Here is an 18,103-nt window from a genome sequence, read left to right as displayed (position 1 = left end):
AAATACTGCGTGTTCTACCGTTACAAGTGCGAAACTGCTATATTGTGATATTCTCGTTAAAGCGCATGCAAGCATCGTGAAACCTTAAAGAACAATGTCATTTAGCGAGATACAGCATTCTGTACTGCAATAAGTTGGTGAAAAACTGTGAGGTTATGCAAATATCGTAATTGTGAACAAAACAGTGTAATAGAGCGTTTTTAGATACAAGTGCGAATGTTAGGATAGGTTAAGATATGAACCGTCGTAAAACCGCATTAAACAATGTCAATTAGTGAGATGCAGTGTTTTTCACCATTAAAAGTGGGGAACTGCGATATCTAATGTGAAAGCGCTTGCAACCGTCGTTAGGTTAGGTTAGGTTAGGTTAGGTTAGGTTAGGTTTGGTTAGGTTAGGTTAGGTTAGGTTAGGTTAGATTAGGTTAGGTTGGGTTGAGTTGGGTTAGGTTAGGTTAGGTTAGGTTAGGTTGGGTTAGGTTAGGTTAGGTTAGGTTAGGTTACGTTAGGTTAGGTTAGGTTAGGTTACGTTAGGTTAGGTTAGGTTAGGTTACGTTAGGTTAGGTTGGGTTGGGTGTTGTTGGGTTGGGTTGGGTTGGCTTAGGTTGGGTTAGGTTAGGTTAGGTTAGGTTAGGTTGGGTTAGGCTAGTTTAGGTTAGGTTAGGTTAGGTTGGGTTGGGTTGGGTTAGGTTAGGTTAGGTTAGGTTAGGTAAGGATAGGTTAGGTTTGGTTAGGTTACGTTAGGTTAAGGTATGAACCGTCGTAAAACCGCATTAAACAATGTCACTTAGTGAGATGCAGTGTTTTTCACCTTTACAAGTTGGGAACTGTGATATCTAATGTGAAAGCGCTTGAAACCGTCGTAATGTTGTAGAAAGCAATGTAAAGTAGCGAGTAAAACGTTTTCTAACGATAGAAGTGCGAAGGTTATGTTAGGTTGAGTTATGTTAGTTTAAGCTAGGTAACGTCGTGAAACTACCAAAAACAACGTCATCTAACGAGATAGTGTTGTTTTATTGCGAGTACGGAACTGCGATAGGTGAAATGTTGTGAAAGCACACAAAACGGCATGAACAAGCCAAATACTGCGTGTTGTACCGTTACAAGTGCGAAACTGCTATGTTGTGATATTCTCGTTAAAGCGCATGCAAGCATCGTGAAACCTTAAAGAACGATGTCATTTAGCGAGATACAGCGTTCTGTACTGCAATAAGTTGGTGAAAAACTGTGAGGTTATGCAAATATCGTAATTGTGAACGAAACAGTGTAATAGAGCGTTTTTAATACAAGTGCGAATGTTAGGTTAGGTTAAGATATGAACCGTCGTAAAACCGCATTAAACAATGTCACTTAGTGAGATGCAGTGTTTTTCACCATTACAAGTCGGGAACTGCGATATCTAATGTGAAAGCGCTTGCAAACGTCGTTAGGTTAGGTTAGGTTAGGTTAGGGTATGTTAGGTAAGGTTTGGTTAGGTTAGGTTAGGTTAGGTTGGGTTAGGTAAGGTTAGGTTAGGTTGGGTTAGGTTAGGTTAGGTTAGGTTAAGATATGAACCGCGCTAAAACCGAATTAAACAATGTCACTTAGTGAGATGCTGTGTTTTTCACCATTACAAGTCGGGAACTGCGATATCTAATGTGAAAGCGCATGAAACCGTCGTAATCTTGTAAAAAACAATGTAAAGTAGCGAATAAAACGTTTTCTAACGATAGAAGTGCGAAGGTTAGGTTAGTTTGAGCTAGGTAGCGTCGTGAAACCACCAAACACGATGTCATCTAACGAGATAGTGTTGTTTTATTGCGAGTACGAAAGTGCGATAGGTGAAACATTGGGAAAGCACACAAAATGGCATGAACTAGCCAGATACTGCGTCTTGTGCCGTTACAAGTGCGAAACTGCTTTATTGTGATATTCTCGTTAAAGCGCATGCAAGTATCGTGAAACCTTAAAGAACGATGTCATTTAGCGAGATACAGCGTTCTGTACTGTAATAAGTTGGTGAGAAACTGTGAGGTCAAGCAAATATCGTAATTGTGAACGAAACAGTGTAATTGAGCGTATTTAGATACAAGTGCGAATGTTAGGTTAGGTTGAGATATCAACCGTCGTAAAACCGCATTAAACAATGTCACTTAGTGAGATGTAGTGTTTTTCAACATTACAAGTCGGGAACTACGATATCTAATGTGAAAGCGCACGAAACCGTCGTAATCTTGTAGAAAACATTGTAATGTTGCAAGTAAAACAATTTCTAACGATAGAAGTGCGAAGGTTAGCTTGAGTTATGTTAGTTTAAGCTATGTAGCGTCGTGAGACCACCAAAAAGGACGTCATCTAACGAGATAGTGTTGTTTTATTGCATGTACGAAACTGCAATAGGGGAAATGTTGTGAAAGTACACAAAACGGCTTGAACAAGCCAGATACAGCGTGTTGTACCGTTACAAGTGCGAAACTGCTATAATGTGATATTCTCGTTAAAGCGCATGCAAGCATCGTGAAACCCTGAAGAATGATGTCATTTAGCGAGAGACAGCGTTCTGTACTGTAATAAGTTGGTGAAAAACTGTGAGGTCATGCAAATATCGTAACTGTGAACGAAACAGTGTAATAGAGCGTTTTGAGATACAAGCGCGAATGGTAGGTTAGGTTAAGATATGAACCGTCGTAAAACCGCATTAAACAATGTCACTTTGTGAGATGCAGTGTTTTTCACCATTACAAGTCGGGAACTGCGATATCTAATGTGAAAGCGCATGAAACCGTCGTAATGTTGTAGAGAGCATTGTAAAGTAGCGAGTAAAACGTTTTCTAACGATAGAAGTGCGAAGGTTATGTTAGGTTGAATTATGTTAATTTAAGCTAGGTAGCGTCGTGAAACCACCAAAAAGGACGTCATCTAACGAGATATAATTGTTTTATTTCATGTGCGAAACTGCAATAGGTGAAATGTTGTGAAAGCACACAAAACGGCATGAACAAGCCAAATACTGCGTGTTGTACCGTTACAAGTGCGAAACTGCTATGTTGTGATATTCTCGTTAAAGCGCATGCAAGCGTCGTGAAATCTTAAAGAATGATGTCATTTAGCGATATACAGCGTTCTGTACTGTAATACGTTGGAGAAAAACTGTGAGGTCATGCAAATATCTTAAATGTGAACGAAACAGTGTAATAGAGCGTTTTTAGATACAAGTGCGAACGTTAGGTTAGGTTAAGATATGAACCGTCGTAAAACCGCATGAAACAATGTCACTAAGTGAGATGCAGTGTTTTTCACCATTACAAGTCGGGAACTGCGATATCTATTGTGAAAGCGCATGAAACTGTCGTAATGTTGTAGAGAGCATTGTAAAGTAGCGAGTAAAACGTTTTCTAACGACAGAAGTGCGAAGGTTATATTAGGTTGAGTTATGTTAGTTTAAGCTATGTAGCGTCGTGAGACCACCAAAAAGGACGTCATCTAACGAGATAGTGTTGTTTTATTGCATGTACGAAACTGCAATAGGTGAAATGTTGTGAAAGTACACAAAACGGCATGAACAAGCCAGATACTGCGTGTTGTACCGTTACAAGTGCGAAACTGCTATAATGTGATATTCTCGTTGAAGCGCATGCAAGCATCGTGAAACCTTAAAGAACGATGTCGTTTAGCGAGATACAGCGTTCTGTACTGCAATAAGTTGGTGAGAAACTGTGAGGTTATGCAAATATCGTAATTGTGAACGAAACAGTGTAATAGAGCGTTTTTCAATACAAGTGCGAAAGTTAGGTTAGGTTAAGATATGAACCGTCGTAAAACCGCATTAAACAATGTCACTTAGTGAGATGCAGTGCTTTTCACCATTACAAGTCGGGAACTGCGATATCTAATTTGAAAGCGCTTGCAAACGTCGTTAGGATAGGTTAGGTTAGGTTAGGTTAGGTTAGGTTAGGTTTGGTTAGGTTAGGTTAGGTTAGGTTAGGTTACGTTAGGTAAGGTTTGGTTAGGTTAGGTTAGGTTAGGTTAAGATATGAACCGCGCTAAAACCGAATTAAACAATGTCACTTAGTGAGATGCTGTGTTTTTCACCATTACAAGTCGGGAACTGCGATATCTAATGTGAAAGCGCATGAAACCGTCGTAATCTTGTAAAAAACAATGTAAAGTAGCGAATAAAACGTTTTCTAACGATAGAAGTGCGAAGGTTAGGTTAGTTTGATCTAGGTAGCGTCGTGAAACCACCAAACACGATGTCATCTAACGAGATAGTGTTGTTTTATTGCGAGTACGAAAGTGCGATAGGTGAAACATTGGGAAAGCACACAAAATGGCATGAACTAGCCAGATACTGCGTCTTGTGCCGTTACAAGTGCGAAACTGCTTTATTGTGATATTCTCGTTAAAGCGCATGCAAGTATCGTGAAACCTTAAAGAACGATGTCATTTAGCGAGATACAGCGTTCTGTACTGTAATAAGTTGGTGAGAAACTGTGAGGTTGTGATGTTTGTTGGTGAGGTTCGTCGCGCCGCAGAGCGTGTGACGCGTTGCGGATGGAGGAGACGGTATCTGACGTTAACAAACCACACTACAATTGTATTTGACAGCATACACACACGAAATACATAAAGCGGCAGCGTACACTACTAGTCAATTGTCTCACGTGGCGGTGCTTGGGGACCAGGAGGCTGTGGGCTGGTTGCGTCCCTGTGATGACGTAATCGTCGTCGGGTAGATGTCCGGTGTGGAAACGACGTAGCAGCAGCAGGGGTTAAGGGCCGAGTGAACGAACCGTCGCTCGGCAGCCGGTAGCCAGACAGGGCTCGTCCGCGCCAGGCCAGGACCTTGCGACGTTCGTCTGGACGGCGGTGGACAATCTGGAACCTCGCGCGTAGGTGCGGGTTCTCCGAGAGCAGCAGGCCGCGTCCCAGGTCTTGCCAGGCGAGGACCGTGAGGCGCTCGCTGTCCCGAAGACAGGCGCCCTGTGTATGCGAACCTCGCGCGTAGATGCGGGTTCTCCAACGACCTGCCGCCCGTTCTGCCGGCGTTCCAAAAAAAAAAAAACTGTCTCGCCTGCGCGCGCCCTTCTTAATCTTCTCTGCAGCCCGAGCTCCTTCGTTTTTCTCGCCTTCCAGCGATCGGCCACTCCGTCGTCTGCTCTCGCTTTCCCTGCTTCGTCACATTACCCCCCCACTTAAGAAGGTTCTTCGCTGTGAAGAACTTGCAGCTGCCACTGGACCCCTTGGGACACCGTAGTACACGCGCACTCGGAGCACTGCACTACACTTCCGAGCCCCGCACACTCGGCACACATAAGAGACACAAAAGTTGTCACCAGTGTTCAGGGCCCCGCACACCCGACACTCTCAAAGGTACTCGCAAGACGAGATGAAAGTTGGTCCGTCACGGTAAGTAATGTGCACCGAAAAAAAAAATTCCATCAATTATACCCGACACTGCGAAATCCTCAAGCCGTGTAGCGATGATGTTCATGCGCTTGGCAACCGGCTCATATAGTCTGCTCCTACATTCTCACTGCCTTTTATATATTCAACGCTGAAGTCGTACTCCATGAGGATGAGGCTCCAACGTAGAACACGGCTGTTGATGTGTTTGGCGGAGTTGATGTAAACGAGAGGCTTGTGGTCGCTTTGTAGTATGAACGTTCGCCCGAACAAGTAAATATGAAATTTCTGGATGGCCCACGTGAGTGCCAGGGCTTCGCGCTCGATTGTCGAATAGGCAGTTTCTCGTGGTTGCAGTCGTCGGCTAGCGTACGACACTGGGTGTAGCATAGCACCATGCCGCTGCATAAGTATGGCACCTACGCTTGTTGACGAGGCGTCGGTGCGAAGTACAAAAGGCTGAGCGAAATCGGGTGCTCTCAAGACAGGTTGTGTAGACAGCATGGTCTTGAGTGCATCGAAGGCTTTCTGTTCCTGCACTCCCCAAATTACTTTGTTAGGGGCTCTCTTTTTAGTCAGTTCAGTTAATGGTCCTGCTATCTCGGAGTACTTGTGGACGAAATCTCTGTAATAGCCCGTAAGTCCAAGGAAAGAGCGTACTTCTTTTTTCGTCTGTGGGCGCTTGGCTGCCCGTATTTTATCAAGGGTTTCGATCTGGGGTTTGATGATGCCATTTTCGACGTGATGACCGAGGAACTTTACTGACCGCTGACCAATCTCACTTTTCGTTGGTCGAATCGTCAACCCGGATTCGCTAACTCGTTGAAGAAAGGCTTCAAGTGTGGCCACGTGTTCTGTCCACGTCTCGGTTGCAACGAGCACATCGTCGAAGTAAAAGTAAATATGGGGTATATCTGCTACCACCTTCCTCATTAGACGGTTGAAGACAGCTGGGGCGGTTTTAATGCCAAACGGCATGAAACGAAACTGATAAAGGCCTGCTGATGTAGAAAACGCTGTCATTGCTTTGGACTCTTCATGCATCGGGACTTGCCAATACCCTTTAGCAAAGTCGAACTTAGAAAAATATCGTGCCTTCCCCAGTTGTCCAAAAATAACATCAACTCGAGGTATGGGCTCATTGTCGTTCAGCAGTATCTTGTTGAGTTGCCGGAAGTCAATGCATAGACGTATTGTCCCGTCTTTTTTCTTGACAACTACTATCGGCGACTGGTAGGGAGACTCAGATGGCTCGATGATGCCTTGCTTCAGCATGTCTCTAATTTCTTGTTGAACTGCCTCTTTGGTAGCAAACGGTAGTGGATACGGCCGTATGTTCACTGGTGTATCCGTTGCGACATTCAACTTGCACTGGGTGAGATGTGTTCTGCCGGGAATGTCGGTGAATACATTCTCGTAGGTATGCAGTATTCTAGCGATCTGCGTGCGCTGTTTAGTAGAGAGTGCTTCCGATATGTTCACATCGGCAGCAGATTCTTTTTGCTGAAAAGGTACGCATGGTAGATCGTCGTGCTCAGTATCATCAGCCAGACACGCGACTGACGCTTCTTTTGTTGGCTGTGGTACCGATGGTCGTTCTTGATATTTTTTGAGGAGGTTGACGTGAAACAGAGATGTTCGCGTTCCTAAATCAATAACGTAATCCACGTCATTCTTCCTCTCTAGAACTGTGAAAGGCCCTTTCCATGTTAGAATCAGTTTGTTGTTGTCCGACGGGAGTAGCAGCAGCACCTTGTCTCCAACAGCTAAACGCCGTGGTCTAGTCTTCATGTCATAGTGCTTCTTCTGCACAAGTTTGGCTTTCTGCAGCTCCTCCTTGGCTAGACGACAAGTGTTTTCAAGACGTCTCCGCAGGTCAACTACATAGCCGTACGAGGTCTTCGTCTCATCATCTAGATGATTACCAGTCCACATCTCTTTCAATATTGACATGGGCCCTCTGACGTAACGGGCATACAGTAAGTCAAACGGGGCGAAGCCCAAACTTGACTGCGGAACTTCTCTATAGGCGAAAAGTAAAGGCGCTAAGTACCGGTCCCAACTTTTCGGGCACTCTTGACACATTCGTCTTATCATTCGTTTAAGTGTGCCATTGAACCTCTCGACAAGACCATTTGCCATGGGATGATATGGTGTCGTCGGCAACTGTGTGAAGGATAGAAGCCTGCTGAATTCGCGCATTAGGTGGGACGTAAAAGACGTGCCTCGGTCGCTGATGATTTCCTGAGGTACCCCCACTCGCGAGAACATCTCCAACAGTGCTTCAGCGATCCTTTCTGTTTCAATGCTTGGCAGCGCCACCGCATCAGGATACCGCGTTGCCATGTCCACCATTGTCAAAACGTATCTATTCCCTTTTTCTGACTTGGGAGATAATGGTCCCACAATGTCAATGGCCACTCTCTTAAACGGTGTATCAATGACGGGGGTTTTACCCAACGGTACTCGCCCAACTAAGTGTTTTGGGAAAGTTCTCTGGCACGTGTCGCACGATTTCACAAATCGTGTGATGTCAGAAAGTACCCCTGGCCAATAGAACTCCTCGAGGATACGGTCTGTTGTGCGTTTTATACCCTGATGGCCCGCAAGAATTCCTTCATGAGCCATTTGCATTACACAATGGCGGAGGGCTGTAGGTACAACAAGTTGTTCAGTTTCTCTCTTCGATCTGAGCTTGTACCTCCTGTATAGAATTTCTTCTTTTGTGAAGAAAAGAATCTCGGCAAACCTGGTCTGGATGGGTTTATCGACGGCCTCAAAGCATTTCTGTAAGCTAGCGTCATCCCTCTGACTTTTCTGCAAGTCACGTGCACTCATATCTAGGGGACTTATTGTTGGTACCGGCAGGCGACGAGAACTCTGTCCGACTGTCGCGGCGACTTCGTTTTCCTTTGATTGCCTCGCAACCGAAGTGAATGCATCTGTAGTATAAGATCCAGTTAGCGATCCGTCGTCCGCTCCCACCCTAGATGATATTTTCATCGGACTAGCTGGACGTAGGTGTCTTTTCCAATCTTGATCAGGATCGGAGGCGTCACGGACCCCTTGGACGTTTCCCAGAACGACGTCATACAGTGGGTCATCCATGCAGATCGCGCGAGTCTTGCCTGAGAAAAAGGGTGAAATAATTCGCACGTCTGCCTCCGGCAGTTTCAGTACCCTTCGATCAAGAAGACACACAGAGGAAACTTTCCCCGTCAGATTGCTGACTGGTACAAGGGACCTTCTCACAATAACCGAGTCGCATCCTGTATCCCGTAAGACCGTAACGGGCTGGTTTTCAAGGACGCCTTCGGCCGTAGGCATAGACTTGTCCTCCCACTTGATTCTCGTACGTTTCGAGCAATCAGTACCTTGCCGGGAAGCCTGTGTCTCCTGCTTTGTTGCTTTCGGACCTTCTGCTTGCTCTTTCAGGCACGAGGCTTTACCGCTTCCCTTGTTAGGGCAGTCCTCTTTGCTATGCCCACTACGTCTACATTTTCCGCAGAAGGCTGGTTTTGTCCTTGGCCCTTTAGTATTTGCCCAGCAATCTGAGGCCTTATGACCGCGCTTTCCACAAAGCAAACAATGTGGTTTGTCCTTTTCCTCTTTCCGTAGTGCGGCCTGCGCTCGATCTGGTGGCTTTTTATGGTCCTTGTCGTCCTTACCTTTACCAAGGTTGACGAAACCCTGCGCCTCCATATAATGATCAGTAGCTTCTACTAGCTTTTCAATTCCTCGGCAATCCCTTTCCCGCAGGAAGATTGCCAGCTTCTCGTGGCACTGCGTGATGAATTGCTCTGAAACAATAACGTCTCGTAGAGCTTCGTACGTCCGTTCGGTCTTGGCCATCTCTTGCCAATGGTCGAAATAACCTAGTAATCGCCCAGCGAACTGTCGACCCGTTTCGCAGTCCTCAGGCTTCGCCGACCGAAACTTAGTGCGGTAGCCCTCCTCTGTAAACCGGAAGCGCTGCAACAACGTTTTCTTTAACGTTGCGTAATCCATGGCATGATCAGGTGCCATTCTGCCAACAACACTTAGCGCTTCACCTGTCAAACAAAGGCTCAGTGAAAGGGCCCACTTGTCTTGCGGCCAATCCTGGCTCCTGGCGACGCGTTCAAAGCGCTGGATGTACGCGTCCAGCTCGTCGCGAACTTCGTTGAAGGGCGGTATGAGTTTGTGCGGACTTCCGTAGCTTTGAGGAGAACCCATGTGCGGACCCTCTACTGATTGACCTGTAGTCACGCTACCCGTTGTCGCATCTAACTCTCGGAGCTTCAACCTTAGTTCGAGAACCTCCTTTTCTGCTTGTAGCCTCGCCAGTGCCTCGGCATCAGCTTCTTTTGCCGCATTGCGTTCGGCTAAACGTACTTCCCGCGCTTCTCGTTCACGTACGCGCTCCTCATCGATCCACTGCTTTAGCCCTGGACCGCTCAACCCCAGTTCCTTTCCAATTGCTGTGAGCTTGTCCGTCTCCATCGTCAACCGTCAGACCCGGATAAGCGACGCGCTGCTCTTTTATAGGATAAGAGCGGTCCTGTCGCGGACGCCAGATGTGATGTTTGTTGGTGAGGTTCGTCGCGCCGCAGAGCGTGTGACGCGTTGCGGATGGAGGAGACGGTATCTGACGTTAACAAACCACACTACAATTGTATTTGTTAGCATACACACACGAAATACATAAAGCGGCAGCGTACACTACTAGTCAATTGTCTCACGTGGCGGTGCTTGGGGACCAGGAGGCTGTGGGCTGGTTGCGTCCCTGTGATGACGTAATCGTCGTCAAGTAGATGTCCGGTGTGGAAACGACGTAGCAGCAGCAGGGGTTAAGGGCCGAGTGAACGAACCGTCGCTCGGCAGCCGGTAGCCAGACAGGGCTCGTCCGCGCCAGGCCAGGACCTTGCGACGTTCGTCTCGACGGCGGTGGACAATCTGGAACCTCGCGCGTAGGTGCGGGTTCTCCGAGAGCAGCAGGCCGCGTCCCAGGTCTTGCCAGGCGAGGACCGTGAGGCGCTCGCTGTCCCGAAGACAGGCGCCCTGTGTATGCGAACCTCGCGCGTAGATGCGGGTTCTCCAACGACCTGCCGCCCGTTCTGCCGGCGTTCCAAAAAAAAAACTGTCTCGCCTGCGCGCGCCCTTCTTAATCTTCTCTGCAGCCCGAGCTCCTTCGTTTTTCTCGCCTTCCAGCGATCGGCCACTCCGTCGTCTGCTCTCGCTTTCCCTGCTTCGTCACAGAGGTCAAGCAAATATCGTAATTGTGAACGAAACAGTGTAATTGAGCGTATTTAGATACAAGTGCGAATGTTAGGTTAGGTTGAGATATCAACCGTCGTAAAACCGCATTAAACAATGTCACTTAGTGAGATGTAGTGTTTTTCAACATTACAAGTCGGGAACTACGATATCTAATGTGAAAGCGCACGAAACCGTCGTAATCTTGTAGAAAACATTGTAATGTTGCAAGTAAAACAATTTCTAACGATAGAAGTGCGAAGGTTAGCTTGAGTTATGTTAGTTTAAGCTATGTAGCGTCGTGAGACCACCAAAAAGGACGTCATCTAACGAGATAGTGTTGTTTTATTGCATGTACGAAACTGCAATAGGGGAAATGTTGTGAAAGTACACAAAACGGCTTGAACAAGCCAGATACTGCGTGTTGTACCGTTACAAGTGCGAAACTGCTATAATGTGATATTCTCGTTAAAGCGCATGCAAGCATCGTGAAACCCTGAAGAATGATGTCATTTAGCGAGAGACAGCGTTCTGTACTGTAATAAGTTGGTGAAAAACTGTGAGGTCATGCAAATATCGTAACTGTGAACGAAACAGTGTAATAGAGCGTTTTGAGATACAAGCGCGAATGGTAGGTTAGGTTAAGATATGAACCGTCGTAAAACCGCATTAAACAATGTCACTTTGTGAGATGCAGTGTTTTTCACCATTACAAGTCGGGAACTGCGATATCTAATGTGAAAGCGCATGAAACCGTCGTAATGTTGTAGAGAGCATTGTAAAGTAGCGAGTAAAACGTTTTCTAACGATAGAAGTGCGAAGGTTATGTTAGGTTGAATTATGTTAATTTAAGCTAGGTAGCGTCGTGAAACCACCAAAAAGGACGTCATCTAACGAGATATAATTGTTTTATTTCATGTGCGAAACTGCAATAGGTGAAATGTTGTGAAAGCACACAAAACGGCATGAACAAGCCAAATACTGCGTGTTGTACCGTTACAAGTGCGAAACTGCTATGTTGTGATATTCTCGTTAAAGCGCATGCAAGCGTCGTGAAATCTTAAAGAATGATGTCATTTAGCGATATACAGCGTTCTGTACTGTAATACGTTGGAGAAAAACTGTGAGGTCATGCAAATATCTTAAATGTGAACGAAACAGTGTAATAGAGCGTTTTTAGATACAAGTGCGAACGTTAGGTTAGGTTAAGATATGAACCGTCGTAAAACCGCATGAAACAATGTCACTAAGTGAGATGCAGTGTTTTTCACCATTACAAGTCGGGAACTGCGATATCTATTGTGAAAGCGCATGAAACTGTCGTAATGTTGTAGAGAGCATTGTAAAGTAGCGAGTAAAACGTTTTCTAACGACAGAAGTGCGAAGGTTATATTAGGTTGAGTTATGTTAGTTTAAGCTATGTAGCGTCGTGAGACCACCAAAAAGGACGTCATCTAACGAGATAGTGTTGTTTTATTGCATGTACGAAACTGCAATAGGTGAAATGTTGTGAAAGTACACAAAACGGCATGAACAAGCCAGATACTGCGTGTTGTACCGTTACAAGTGCGAAACTGCTATAATGTGATATTCTCGTTGAAGCGCATGCAAGCATCGTGAAACCTTAAAGAACGATGTCGTTTAGCGAGATACAGCGTTCTGTACTGCAATAAGTTGGTGAGAAACTGTGAGGTTATGCAAATATCGTAATTGTGAACGAAACAGTGTAATAGAGCGTTTTTCAATACAAGTGCGAAAGTTAGGTTAGGTTAAGATATGAACCGTCGTAAAACCGCATTAAACAATGTCACTTAGTGAGATGCAGTGCTTTTCACCATTACAAGTCGGGAACTGCGATATCTAATTTGAAAGCGCTTGCAAACGTCGTTAGGATAGGTTAGGTTAGGTTAGGTTAGGTTAGGTTAGGTTAGGTTTGGTTAGGTTAGGTTAGGTTAGGTTAGGTTACGTTAGGTAAGGTTTGGTTAGGTTAGGTTAGTTTGGGTTAGGTAAGGTTAGGTTAGGTTAAATTAGGTTAGGTTAGGTTAGGTTAGGTTGAGATATCAACCGTCGTAAAACCGCATTAAACAATGTCACTTAGTGAGATGTAGTGTTTTTCAACATTACAAGTCGGAAACTACGATATCTAATGTGAAAGCGCATGAAGCCGTCGTAATTTTGTAGAAAACATTGTAAAGTTGCGAGTAAAACGTTTTCTAACGATAGAAGTGCGAAGGTTAGCTTGAGTTATGTTAGTTTAAGCTATGTAGCGTCGTGAAACTACCAAAAACGACGTCATCTAACGAGATAGTGTTGTTTTATTGCGAGTATTAAACTGCGATAGGTGAAATGTTGTGAAAGCACACCAAACGGCATGAACAAGCCAAATACTGCGTGTTCTACCGTTACAAGTGCGAAACTGCTATATTGTGATATTCTCGGTAAAGCGCATGCAAGTATCGTGAAACCTTAAAGAACGATGTCATTTAGCGAGATACAGCGTTCTGTACTGTAATAAGTTGGTGAGAAACTGTGAGGTCAAGCAAATATCGTAATTGTGAACGAAACAGTGTAATAGAGCGTTTTTAGATACAAGTGCGAATGTTAGGTTAGGTTAAGATATGAACCGTCGTAAAACCGCATTAAACAATGTCACTTAGTGAGATGCAGTGTTTCTCACCATTACAAGTCGGGAACTGCTATATCTAATGTGAAAGCGCTTGCAACCGTTGTTAGGTTAGGTTAGGTTAGGTTAGGTTTGGTTAGGTTAGGTTAGGTTAGATTAGGTTAGGTTGGGTTGAGTTGGGCTAGGTTAGGTTAGGTTAGGTTAGGTTAGGTTGGGTTAGGTTAGGTTAGATTAGGCTACGTTAGGTTAGGTTAGGTTACGTTAGGTTACGTTAGGTTAGGTTACGTTACGTTAGGTTAGGTTAGGTATGGATAATTTGGTTATGTTAGGTAAGGTTAGGTTAGGTTAGGTTAGGTTGGGTTGGGTTTTGTTGGGTTGGGTTAGGTTAGGTTACGTTAGGTTAGGTTAGGTCAGGTAAGGACAGGTTACGTTAGAATAGGTTAGGTTAGGTTAGGTTACGTTAGGTTAGGTTAGGTTAGGTTTGGTTAGGTTAGGTTAGGTTAGCTTAGGTTAGGTTAGGTTGGGTTGGGTTAGGTTGGGTTAGGTTAGGTTAGGTTAGGTTAGGTTGGGTTGGGTTAGGTTAGGTTAGGTTAGGTTGGGTTGGGTTGGGTTAGGTTAGGTTAGGTTAGGTAAGGTTAGGTTAGGTTAGGTTAGGTTAGGTTACGTTAGGTTAAGGTATGAACCGTCGTAAAACCGCATTAAACAATGTCACTTAGTGAGATGCAGTGTTTTTCACCTTTACAAGTTGGGAACTGCGATATCTAATGTGAAAGCGCATGAAACCGTCGTAATCTTGTAAAAAACAATGTAAAGTAGCGAATAAAACGTTTTCTAACGATAGAAGTGCGAAGGTTAGGTTAGTTTGAGCTAGGTAGCGTCGTGAAACCACCAAACACGATGTCATCTAACGAGATAGTGTTGTTTTATTGCGAGTACGAAAGTGCGATAGGTGAAACATTGGGAAAGCACACAAAATGGCATGAACTAGCTTGATACTGCGTGTTGTAGCGTTTCAAGTGCGAAACTGCTATAATGTGATATTCTCGTTAAAGCGCATGCAAGCATCGTGAAACCTCAAAGAACAATGTCATTTAGCGAGATACAGCGTTCTGTACTGTAATAAGTTGGTGAGAAACTGTGAGGTCAAGCAAATATCGTAATTGTGAACGAAACAGTGTAATTGAGCGTATTTAGATACAAGTGCGAATGTTAGGGTAGGTTGAGATATCAACCGTCGTAAAACCGCATTAAACAATGTCACTTAGTGAGATGTAGTGTTTTTCAACATTACAAGTCGGAAACTACGATATCTAATGTGAAAGCGCATGAAACCGTCGTAATCTTGTAGAAAACATTGTAAAGTTCCGAGTAAAACAATTTCTAACGATAGAAGTGCGAAGGTTAGCTTGAGTTATGTTAGTTTAAGCTCTGTAGCGTCGTGAGACCACCAAAAAGGACGTCATCTAACGAGATAGTGTTGTTTTATTGCATGTACGAAACTGCAATAGGTGAAATGTTGTGAAAGTACACAAAACGGCTTGAACAAGCCAGATACTGCGTGTTGTACCGTTACAAGTGCGAAACTGCTATAATGTGATATTCTCGTTAAAGCGCATGCAAGCATCGTGAAACCCTAAAGAATGATGTCATTTAGCGAGAGACAGCGTTCTGTACTGTAATAAGTTGGTGAAAAACTGTGAGGTCATGCAAATATCGTAACTGTGAACGAAACAGTGTAATAGAGCGTTTTGAGATACAAGCGCGAATGGTAGGTTAGGTTAAGATATGAACCGTCGTAAAACCGCATTAAACAATGTCACTTTGTGAGATGCAGTGTTTTTCACCATTACAAGTCGGGAACTGCGATATCTAATGTGAAAGCGCATGAAACCGTCGTAATGTTGTAGAGAGCATTGTAAAGTAGCGAGTAAAACGTTTTCTAACGATAGAAGTGCGAAGGTTATGTTAGGTTGAATTATGTTAGTTTAAGCTAGGTAGCGTCGTGAAACCACCAAAAAGGACGTCATCTAACGAGATATAATTGTTTTATTTCATGTGCGAAACTGCAATAGGTGAAATGTTGTGAAAGCACACACAACGGCATGAGCAAGCCAAATACTGCGTGTTGTACCGTTACAAGTGCGAAACTGCTATGTTGTGATATTCTCGTTAAAGCGCATGCAAGCATCGTGAAATCTTAAAGAATGATGTCATTTAGCGATATACAGCGTTCTGTACTGTAATACGTTGGAGAAAAACTGTGAGGTCATGCAAATATCTTAAATGTGAACGAAACAGTGTAATAGAGCGTTTTTAGATACAAGTGCGAACGTTAGGTTAGGTTAAGATATGAACCGTCGTAAAACCGCATGAAACAATGTCACTAAGTGAGATGCAGTGTTTTTCACCATTACAAGTCGGGAACTGCGATATCTATTGTGAAAGCGCATGAAACTGTCGTAATGTTGTAGAGAGCATTGTAAAGTAGCGAGTAAAACGTTTTCTAACGATAGAAGTGCGAAGGTTATATTAGGTTGAGTTATGTTAGTTTAAGCTATGTAGCGTCGTGAGACCACCAAAAAGGACGTCATCTAACGAGATAGTGTTGTTTTATTGCATGTACGAAACTGCAATAGGTGAAATGTTGTGAAAGTACACAAAACGGCATGAACAAGCCAGATACTGCAGGTTGTACCGTTACAAGTGCGAAACTGCTATAATGTGATATTCTCGTTGAAGCGCATGCAAGCATCGTGAAACCTTAAAGAACGATGTCGTTTAGCGAGATACAGCGTTCTGTACTGCAATACGTTGGTGAAAAACTGTGAGGTTATGCAAATATCGTAATTGTGAACGAAACAGTGTAATAGAGCGTTTTTCAATACAAGTGCGAAAGTTAGGTTAGGTTAAGATATGAACCGTCGTAAAACCGCATTAAACAATGTCACTTAGTGAGATGCAGTGTTTTTCACCATTACAAGTCGGGAACTGCGATATCTAATGTGAAAGCGCTTGCAAACGTCGTTAGGATAGGTTAGGTTAGGTTAGGTTAGGTTAGGTTAGGTTAGGTTAAGTTTGGTTAGGTTAGGTTAGGTTAGGTTAGGTTATGTTAGGTAAGGTTTGGTTAGGTTAGGTTAGTTTGGGTTAGGTAAGGTTAGGTTAGGTTAAATTAGGTTAGGTTAGGTTAGGTTAAGATATGAACCGCGCTAAAACCGCAATAAACAATGTCACTTAGTGAGATGCTGTGTTTTTCACCATTACAAGTCGGGAACTGCGATATCTAATGTGAAAGCGCATGAAACCGTCGTAATCTTGTAGAAAACATTGTAAAGTAGCGAATAAAACGTTTTCTAACAATAGAAGTGCGAAGGTTAGGTTAGTTTGAGCTACGTAGCGTCGTGAAAGCACCAAAAACGATGTCATCTAACGAGATAGTGTTGTTTTATTGCGAGTATGAAACTGCGATAGGTGAAATATTGGGAAAGCACACAAAATGGCATGAACTAGCCAGATACTGCGTCTTGTGCCGTTACAAGTTCGAAACTGCTTTATTGTGTTATTCTCGTTAGAGCGCATGCAAGTATCGTGAAACCTTAAAGAACGATGTCATTTAGCGAGATACAGCGTTCTGTACTGTAATAAGTTGGTGAGAAACTGTGAGGTCAAGCAAATATCGTAATTGTGAACGAAACAGTGTAATTGAGCGTATTTAGATACAAGTGCGAATGTTAGGTTAGGTTGAGATATCGACCGTCGTAAAACCACATTAAACAATGTCACTTAATGAGATGTAGTGTTTTTCAACATTACAAGTCGGGAACTACGATATCTAATGTGAAAGCGCATGAAACCGTCGTAATCTTGTAGAAAACATTGTAAAGTTGCGAGTAAAACGTTTTCTAACAATAGAAGTGTGAAGGTTAGGTTAGGTTAGGTTAGTTTAAGCTAGGTAGCGTCGTGAAACTACCAAAAACGACGTCATCTAACGAGATAGTGTTGTTTTATTGCGAGTAATAGACTGCGATAGGTGAAATGTTGTGAAAGCACACAAAACGGCATGAACAAGCCAAATACTGCGTGTTCTACCGTCACAAGTGCGAAACTGCTATATTGTGATATTCTCGTTAAAGCGCATGCAAGCATCGTGAAACCTTAAAGAACAATGTCATTTAGCGAAATACAGCGTTCTGTACTGCAATAGGTTGGTGAAAAACTGTGAGGTTATGCAAATATCGTAATTGTGAACGAAACAGTGTAATGGAGCGTTTTCAGATACAAGTGCGAATGTTAGGTTAGGTTAAGATATGAACCGTCGTAAAACCGCATTAAACAATGTCACTTAGTGAGATGCAGTGTTTCTCACCATTACAAGTCGGGAACTGCTATATCTAATGTGAAAGCGCTTGCAACCGTCGTTAGGTTAGGTTAGGTTAGGTTAGGTTTGGTTAGGTTAGGTTAGGTTAGGTTAGGTTAGGTTGGGTTGAGTTGGGCTAGGTTAGGTTAGGTTAGGTTAGGTTGGGTTAGGTTAGGTTAGGTTAGGCTACGTTAGTATAGGTTAGGTTACGTTAGGTTACGTTAGGTTAGGTTACGTTAGGTTAGGTATGGATAATTTGGTTAGGTTAGGTAAGGTTAGGTTAGGTTGGGTTGGGTTTTGTTGGGTTGGGTTGGGTTAGGTTGGGTTAGGTTAGGTTAGGTTACGTTAGGTTAGGTTAGGTTAGGTTAGGTTACGTTAGGTTATGTTAGGTTAGGTTAGGTTACGTTAGGTTAGGTTAGGTCAGGTAAGGACAGGTTACGTTAGAATAGGTTAGGTTAGGTTAGGTTACGTTAGGTTAGGTTAGGTTAGGTTAGGTTTGGTTAGGTTAG

This window comes from Rhipicephalus microplus, chromosome 5 (genome assembly GCF_043290135.1).
Source record: "Rhipicephalus microplus isolate Deutch F79 chromosome 5, USDA_Rmic, whole genome shotgun sequence".
In the NCBI taxonomy this organism is placed as follows: domain Eukaryota; kingdom Metazoa; phylum Arthropoda; class Arachnida; order Ixodida; family Ixodidae; genus Rhipicephalus; species Rhipicephalus microplus.
Note: the sequence above shows the minus strand (reverse complement) of the source record.